This window comes from Myodes glareolus, chromosome 10 (genome assembly GCF_982192425.1).
Source record: "Myodes glareolus chromosome 10, mMyoGla1.1, whole genome shotgun sequence".
NCBI classification, from domain to species: domain Eukaryota; kingdom Metazoa; phylum Chordata; class Mammalia; order Rodentia; family Cricetidae; genus Myodes; species Myodes glareolus.
This window is the reverse complement of record NC_142035.1, coordinates 21803569-21812141: the sequence shown is the minus strand read 5'-3', so window position 1 is coordinate 21812141 and position 8573 is coordinate 21803569. Positions and strand designations below refer to the sequence as shown.

Below are 8573 nucleotides of genomic sequence, written 5' to 3'. Positions count from 1 at the left end.
ATACAAAACTTGCCAACAAGCACCTGCAATCCCAGCACTAGGAAATGGAGGTGGGAGGATCCTTGCAGCATCTGGCCAGTCAATCTAGCCACGTCAAAAAATAAAGTAGTGAGAGATTGATGAAGATACTCAATAGCAATCTCCGGCTTCCACACACACATTAACCTTACCACCACTTTGTACAACACACACACACACACACACACAAGCACATGCATGCTCACATGCACACACACTAATGCACACGCATATAGACAAGCACATATACACATACATATGCATATGCATGCATGTGCGTGCACGCACACACACACATACACACACACACACACACACAATTGTGCTGCCCTGAAAGTAGACGGGACTGGAGGCCCCTCCCCCTGTTCCTGAGTCCTCAGTGGTTCAGTTTGAAGCAGGCACTTTCTGAGAACCTCCCAGCGGTGATATTTTGCAACCTTGCTTCCTAGCCTTCACTGAGCCATGTTATTGCATACAGCAAACATGAGATGTTCCTCACACAGGTGAAGGCTAAGGGGTACATCGCCCTGCTGGCCATGTCTGTACGAAGTGGTCAGGTCAGGGCATAGCTTAAAGAATTAAAAATGAGATGATAAGTTTAAAATAAGTACCAAAACACAGAATGAAACCAATAAATGAACTGATAGGTTCTAGCAACAGGCAGGTGGTTGGGACAGTTGGTGCAGCTGAGATCCTCAGAGCAATGGGCTCTTGGGCAGGTAGGAGAGATGAGATTATTGCGGTAAATATAAGAGGAACCCTGGAGAGCTGGACCTCCTGAGGGCGAGTCTCTGGGTTGGGAACAGATTCGAGACTCAGAGCTGACTGGGGAGGCTGGGAGAACTGGAGTTTGACTCCAGAGGAAGCCGGCCGTGCTAGGCCCCACATAAGCCTAACCTCCGTTCCCTCCTGTGGAGCCGGGTGCTGGGCTCAACTCCTGAGTAAAGACTGTATAAGGTGCAGGCGAGGCACGGAGCGAGCTCTGCAGTTAGCATCGGAAGAAGACGCAGCAGAGGCCCTGTGAGCCAGTCAGAACCGGTCAGGTGTCAGTGCTCAGATTGCCAAAGGTAGAGCCCGTACCAAACTGAGGGCTTCTCAGGGCCCCTTGGCCCTCCGTCGGCTCCTAACACTGAGACTATCACAGCGGTCACTTTGCGCTCTTTTTTCCTGCCACGCTGGAAAGCTAACCCAGGGCTCCGTGGAAGCTAAGCAGGCGCTCTACCACTGAGCTGCTGGCCCAGTTCAGTTATTACCGATCTTCAGTCCTTTAGGGATATCATAAGTATAAATAGTTGTGCCACTGTTGCCACAGCCCTGTCTCAGAATGTCCATAATCACACACCCCTTCCACACATTTGCCACTCCCTCCCACGGGCCCAGGCAAAAAGCAGAACCCAACTGATTCTATCTTTATTCTTCCTTTCTGGGAATTCCTATGTATTAAAGTATATGATAGGTATTCCCAGTATGTCACTGAGATGAACACATGGGGATCCATGCATCAATAGCTTGGTCTTTTTTCTTCTACTGTCTGGCTGTATGACAGCTTGCTTATCCACTCACCATGAGGGACATTTAAATGAATTAGTTGGAGCCTATATATTAAGAATCACTCTACAAGCCGGGCAGTGGTGGCACATGCTTTTAATCCCAGCATTTAGGAGATAGACACAGGTAGATCTCAGTGAGTTCGAGGCCAGAGGTCTACAGAGTTTCAGGACAGGCAGGGTTACACAGAGAAATGCTGTCTCTAAAAACAAAAACAAAAAACAACAACAAAAACAAGCAAACAAACAAGAAATCACTCTACAGAGCTGGAAAGAGATGGCTTAGTAACCAAGAGCGCTCCACTCGTTGCTCTTTCAGAGGACGCTTGTTCGACCTCCATCACTCCCATGGGGACTCACAACCCTCTATAACTCCAGTCCCAGGGCATCCAACGCCCTCTTCTGGCCTCCGCAGGCACTGCATGCAAAGGGTGCTCAGACATATGTGCAGGCAAAACACCCACACACAAAATGTAAAAAAAAAAAAAAAAAAACCTAAGCCGGGCCATGGTGGCACACAACTTTAATCCCAGCACTCAGGAGGCAAAGGCAGGCAGATATCTGTGAGTTCAAGGCCAGCCTGATCTACAAAGGCCAGCCAGAGCTAAACAGTAAAACCCTGTCTTGAAAAAAGAAAGAAAGCAAGAAAGAGAAAAGAAAAAAATTAAATTATATTTTAAAAATACAGTTCTACGAAACTTTGTAAGATTTACTGAGAATGTACGCATTCATGCTCCTGGAGATCTCTGGGAGCAGAACTGCTGGGTTGTGTGATAAAAGAATATTTTGAATACTGAGAAACCTTTCAAGGGTGAAATGGCTCACAGAGTGAAGGTGCTTGCTGTACAAGAACTCGGGTTCTGTCCCTGGAACTTACAGTAAAAGGAGAGAACCAGTTCCCAAAAGTCGTCCTCTGACCTCAAAGTTTACTGTGACATATGCCTGCTGGCGTGTACACACACATGTATGTGCACACAAGTCATACACACAGAAAAGGGAATGGAAAAAGAGGAAGAGGAGGAGGGGCAAGGAGGAAGGGAACTGCCTGGCTCCCCCCACAGGGCCAGGAGCACTGTCTGGCCAGTTCTGAGGGGAGCATCTCTTTCCTTCTCTTACAAATTCCCATCATGCAGCGAAGTGGCAGCATATGCCTTTAATCCCAGCACTCTAGCACAGAGGTAAGAGGATTTCTGGGAGTTTGAGGCCAGCCCGGTCTACAGAACAAATTCCAGGACAGGCTGGCTCCAAAGCTACACAGAGAAACCTTGTCTCGAAAAACCAAACCAAACCAAACCAAACAAACAACAACAAAACCCAAAACAAACTCCCATCAAACACCTAATTAGGCCCCTTTAGAGCCTACAGCGCTCTCTGAATTAGCTGTCCTGAGGACCAGGATCTCATTTCTGCCGTTACGGGAATGTGTGGGTCTCTGTCCTCGGTCTGCATTTGGGCCTTGAGAAGTACAGGGACTTAACACTTGTCTTCATGGGTGCCTTCAGAGGCCATGGGAAGCAGGACCTTCAATTTCAGCACACACAAAAGTACTCAAGATTTGTGGGAACAGGCAGGTCACTTTAAACTGGAAGCATTTCATCAGACAGGACAGGGAAGAAACCTAAAATAGGCACCCTGGCTTGGGTGGCTGGTGAATTTAGAGGAAACAGCGCTCTGCCCCACACGTGAATCTGAGTAAGGCTCTCAATCTGACTGCATCCCAGTTACTATACTTGCACCGTGGGGATCATGGCATCTAACTCCCCAGTGAAGAAGCAGAGACAGGCCTAGGCAGATTCACTTTATAACCAGCCGTAAGCTCAGAAACCAGGCAGCATGGTTGGGAAAGCTGGGAACCATCTTGTTGATAAGCTTTATTTGCTCCCTAGACCACTACGAGGAGAGAGAGAGAGAGAGAGAGAGAGAGAGAGAGAGAGAGAGAGAGAGAGAGAGAGAGAAAGCCAGAAAGAATCCCAAGAATGAAAATCCGGCCTCCACCTCTGATTCCCATCACCCTGCTTTGGTTGGCCTGGCACGGGGCTGGCTCTTTAACCCTGCCCTAATTAGTGATCCCGGCTGTGTCTAGGGTCCCGGGGCTTGAACTAGAAAAAAAAGAAAAAAAAGAAAGCACCCCAGAAAAAGACCGGTTCTAAAAGGACCCCAAAGGCTGGGCGGTGCGGCTGGGCTGAGAGGGCAACAGGCAGCACATTTGTGTTGCCGATTTCCAGTGTGTGAGAGCCAGCCATTCAAAGGGGAGGCTGCTGAAAGCCGGGTATGGGAGACCGGCGGGAGTGCCGGCAACAAAGGGGGTCTATGCAAGGGCCTCAGACCCGGCTTTGTAAACGCTGCTTTCATGTCCTCCCAGTAGGATGAGAGCCTTCCCAGCCTGCCCCCAGGCCTCTGTGCAGGAGAAGGAGAGGCCCAGACCCTAGACTTTCCGATTCCATTACCCTCCCTTCTGCCCTTCGGGGTCTGTCTATGGAGTCAGCAGCGGCTAGGGTCACTTCTTCTGCGCTGTCCGCTGTCCGAGCCAGGACGTCGGCATTCCCAGCATTCCCGGGTGGCCCCGGACAAAGTCTCTTGACTTCTCTGAGCCTTTGTTTCTTTTTCTGTAAACTAAGAGGGCTGGTCCTCTCTCCTGGGCTGTGTGGCTCTTCCTGATCAGCCTTGCTTCTGACTAGGTGGGACTCTGCACAGTTCTAAGAAACGCTTGCGTCCAAGGAGGCAAATTCTCAAGGAAGAGCCGTCAAGCCTTGCCTAGTGTCGTTGGCCTCTGCCTCCAGCTTCTTAGGAGATGGAGGCAGAAGGAACACAGAATCAAGAACCACCTGGGGGCTGCGTACAGAGTTCAAGGTCAGCCTAGGTAATTCTCAAAAAGTTTAAATTTAGCCAGGCGGTAGTGGCTCACAGCACTCAGGAGGAGGCAGAAGCAGGTGGATCTCTGTGAGTTTGAGGCCAGACTGGTTTACAGAGCAAGTCCCAGGGCAGGCTCCAAAGCTACACAGAGGAACCCTGTCTCTAAAAAAACAATAACAGAGAAGAAAAAAGTTTAAATTTAATGGGGGAGGAGTTGAGGCTGGAGATGTAGCTCAGGGATGTGACCCTAAGTTCAATGTGGCAATAAGTTCAAAGGTTTGAGTCTCCATAATGGAGTAAGCTGGGGGCGACGTAGGGAAGGCATGTGTAAAACCTCTAGGTTATTTGGAAGTGCTGCCCCCTTAAGTAGCAGTTCCAGCATTCCCCTTGCTTGCAGCATCTCAACCTGTGGCACGTGAACTCTGAACTACGGGTGATATAGTGTGAGTAGCGTTAATACAGGCATCATGCCACGGGGATGCTCTTCCCACTTCAGGCTGCCTCACCCTGTCGAAGGCCTTGGCCGGTCCCTCCAAGAAACGTTCTCCCTGCCTGGTCTCCCTGGGATTGAACGACTTTGTGCAGGGGCGGGGGTAGGGCGGAGGGCGGCGGGGGGGGGGGGGGGATGCTTTCTTCCTTTAATCCCTTCCAGGTGCCGAGCTGATTCATCACTGATAGCAGATGTCTCATCAGAGTATGGTCCGAATAGCAGGTGTATCGGTGAGGGGGAGAATTTGATAAAAGAGCAGAATCTCAGGCTCACCATAGGTCGTAAAATTTTTATTCCAGGTTGCTAAAAGGCCAGGCACAAGGGACGGTCTTCTTAAACCCCGCGGTTCCGCCTGGGAAGGCGGGTCATAGCCGCAGGCAGCCAGGAGATGGCGCTGTTCCCCAGTCTTTGGTGGTGTCAGGCTTTGTTTCCAGTGCCAGAGGCCCCTTGTTCCCTACGAAAGGCTTTGTTTCCTGTGAAATCCAAGCAGGCTCCGGTCAGATCTGCCGTGCCACCCTTTACTCTGTCACCCAAGCCCTCTAATCTTTCTCTTCCTAATTCATACCTAGGTCTTAGCTGTGTTTCCACAGGGAGCCTAGGTATCTCCCTGGCTCCGGCCCTGCCTCTCAGGATCCAAGTATGTCATCCTCAGCTCTCAGCACGCCTCAGGATCTAGGAGCGGGCTTCTCTTGGGATCCCCCTCTGCTCACTGAAGTCCCAGGGTTGGCACGTCTGAGTGACAACGGGTCCTACAGACAGAAAGAGGAAGTTATTATTTTCCCATCACGGGCAAAACCCAAAGCCCCGTCTGAGTCTCCAGTTCCCAGTTTCCCATGACATAAAAATCCTCAGGGCTACAATAAAGCCTCATTTCCCCTCTGTGGTTCCACTTCAGCTAAGGGACTCGGTAGCCCAGCACCAGCCACCGGAAGCAGGGCGTCGGAGTTCCCCTTCAGAGCCTCAATCTCCCAGCTCACCTTTCACCCACTCCCAGTCATTTAGTCCAGGATCAGCCCCGCCACCACACTTCCACTCCCAGCCTGCTACTAATCTCCAAACACCCGAATTGAATTCATGGCTAGGCCCTGGCTTGCTGCTCTAGTCCTATTCCCCACCCCCCGGCGGGGGGGGAGGGGCTACAGTTAGCCTTCTTTAACTGGACTCCAGCTGTCCTGAATTCCTGCACAGGGTGGTGACATACACCTGCTAGTCACACGGCATCCATGACTTTACCACTCAGCTACCTGGATTAGGGACACCTAGAGCTTCTGCTGCAGGACAGAAGAAGCTGAACACTGAGGTGTGGGACGGAATGTCCAGTCTCACATGGGCAGTAAGTCGGGCTTGAGTCAGAGTGGGTGTCTGTCTTTCGTGCTAGAACAGCGGTACCCTACACCCTGGTTCTGTTAGATGCTGCCACGTACCCCACGTGATAAGTGAGGCTTCCGCATGGTTCCTGACAGGGCCACTGTGATGGAAGATGGCGCTGCATGTCACATACATACGCTCACCACAGTGGGAGTGGAGAGATGGCTCAGCAGGGAAAGGTGCTTGCCACCAAACCTAATGACCCGAGTTTGATCCCCGACCTGCAAGGTGAGAGGAAAGAACCGACAGCCACAAGTTTTCTCTGACTTAAATAAATGTGATAAGAAGTTTAAAGAAGAGTGACATTTCTGATTAACATCAGAATGCTTTTGATGGAGCGATTTCACGGAACCTAGAGCCCATTGACCCAGGTTCTGACTTCGTTTACGGTTCCCTCAGTTTGGGGACGATCTCTCATGTAGACAAGCATTCCAGAATGTTAGTCACTGTGAAGTCAGCACGGGTTGATTTATATTCATCTTTCCTTCCTGCTTTCACACATGCATTGATAATCTTCCCATCAGACAATACCCACCGGTGCTAAGCACCATGCTTGGTGTTCAGGAACCCAGAAATAAGACACGAGCAAATGAACTGGTGTTTATGGAGCACTCATCTGTGCTATGTGGGGGGCCCTGGGCTTGCCCTGGTGGAGATTCCACTCTAGACAGGAGGCAAGCAGAAAATTACGTCCAGTGTGGTGTGCACGGCCTATGACAAAAGTGTGTTCTGCGCTAGTGGAGCAGAGTGGGTGCAGGTTCACTTTGTCAGCCAGCACGGAGACCATGGGAAGGACATGGCATCGAGAGCAGGACTCAAAGTGAGAAAGTCAATGCAGCATGCGTGAAGGCCAGGGCATGACACTTACTGTAGCTGAAGGGAGGGTCGTCAGATCTTTTGTGAATGGGGTATGCTTGTGTGTGTGTGTGTGTGTGTGTGTGTAGAGATTCCTGTGTGTTACAGATATGCATGTGTGTGTAGAGGTTCCTGTGTGTTGCAGGTGCATGTGCATGTATGTGTGTGTAGAGGTTCCTGTGTGTCACTGTTGTGCACGTGTGTAGATGTTCCTGTGTGTTACAGATGTGCACGTGGGTGTGCAGAGGTTCCTGTGTGTTGCAGGTGCGTGTATGTGCAGAGGTTCCTGTGTGTTACAGATGTGAACGTGTGTGTAAAGGGTCCTGTGTGTTACAGATACACATCCATGTGTATGTAGAGATTCTTGTATGCTGCAGATGCGTGTGCACGCAAAAGCCAGAGGTCAGCCTCAGGTATTTTCCTCAATCACTACTATACTTTCACTTTTTAAAATATAGGGCTAAAAAATTATAGAGGGGCCCGGTGGTGCATGTCTTTAGTCCAAGCACTCAAGAGGTAGAAGCAGGTGGATCTTTGTGAGTTTCAGGTCAGCCTGGTCCAATAGTGAGTTCTTGGACAACAAGGGCTGAGCCATCTCTCTAGGCTAACTACTTTATTTTCCAAGATACTCTCTCCCTAAACCTGGAGCTCACTCATTTCACTGAACAGGCTGGTCGCCAAGCCCCAGGGGTCCTTCTATCTTTGTCTCTCCAGCACCAGAATTACAGGCATGCTGCTAGGCCGGACTTTTACATAGATTCTGAGCGTCTGAGCTCTGGTCCTCAAACTTACACAGCTAATTACCAATTGAGCCCCATGCCCTCAAGTCCTCTGTGTGCTTCTGATATTGACTGATTCCTAATCCAACTGTTTGGGGTAGGACCTAGGATTCTAGGGCATTAATTAAGACTCTAACTTATTTTGATATGAACCTGAGTCCGTGGCTTCACCAGTAGGAACTGTAGATGATTTAGGTCAAGCTTAGCAGGGTATCAAATGCCACACTAAGGAATTTAGTCCTTTCATGCTCTCCATAGAGAGGGATTATTGGAGGCTTTCGAGACCTGAAGGGATGGTTCAGGCCCGCAGTCTGAGTGAAGAGAATCCAGTTAGGAAGCTGAGGCGAGTGAACCCAGGGCTTGAGCCAGTGTGATGGTCGGAGACTCTGGAAGATGACCATGGCTTAGGGCAGCCAGGTTAGGGAAGCGAAAGAAACAATGCTAGAGTGAGTCTCTGGGGTGACTGGAGGGAGGGTCAGGATGCTCACATGCTTGTGGGGTCAGGGTAAGAGGGGCATAGCAAGCTCCAGTTTACACATGGCATGCTTGGAATGTCTTAAGGCCTCCAAGAAGACCTGGGTAGCAGGAGGTCAAATCTGGTCCAGAGTTCAGACCTCCCTTCCTTCCTTGAAGATGTTGGAGCTGGGGGAGACCTTGGAGAAT

The 8573-nt window shown here is 50.2% G+C and overlaps 1 long non-coding RNA gene across 1 annotated transcript; it reads right to left on the bottom strand.

Annotated features, from left to right (window-relative positions):
* Nucleotides 1-5177: 5177 nt before the first annotated feature.
* On the bottom strand, nt 5178-6045 carry LOC125404720 (uncharacterized). The gene is made up of 3 exons (XR_007233348.3): nt 5886-6045; nt 5474-5657; nt 5178-5381 (listed from the first exon to the last, which is right to left on the bottom strand). It is a non-coding gene; the product is annotated as an uncharacterized LOC125404720 (long non-coding RNA).
* Nucleotides 6046-8573: the final 2528 nt, after the last annotated feature.